Here is a 538-nt window from a genome sequence, read left to right on the forward strand (position 1 = left end):
CTCTCTCTATATATATATATATATATATATATATATATATATATATATATATATATATATATATATATATATATATATATATATATATATATAATTTGTCTCAGGCTAGGGTAGTGCGCTGGTTTGTTGGAGGATGTGGCGGGGCGGTTGAATTTATGTAGGTGTCCCTTTGGTCGGTTGAACCCTTCTTTAGCTACCCGTCTTTCTCTTATTCTCTCTCTTGCTATCAATGCCTCTACCCCCTCCTTCTCCACCTCCCCTCTCCCTCTCCCCCTCTCTCTATCTACCTCCCCCCCCCCCCCCCCCCCCCTCTCTCTCTCTCCCTCTCTCTGCCCTGCCACCCGACACTATAACGTCTCCGTCCATCTCAGGGAGAGAGCAGGGTCCCCCCACCTCCAATCCCTCGCCGAGAGCGGATTTAGACAACACGAGCCAGAGTGTCTGAGCTTGCGCACTGCTCTGTGTGTGTGTGGTGGAGAGAGAGAGAGAGAGAGAGAGAGAGAGAGAGAGAGAGAGAGAGAGAGAGGAGAGAGAGAGA

Source organism: Gadus macrocephalus, chromosome 6 (genome assembly GCF_031168955.1).
Source record: "Gadus macrocephalus chromosome 6, ASM3116895v1".
Classification (NCBI taxonomy): domain Eukaryota; kingdom Metazoa; phylum Chordata; class Actinopteri; order Gadiformes; family Gadidae; genus Gadus; species Gadus macrocephalus.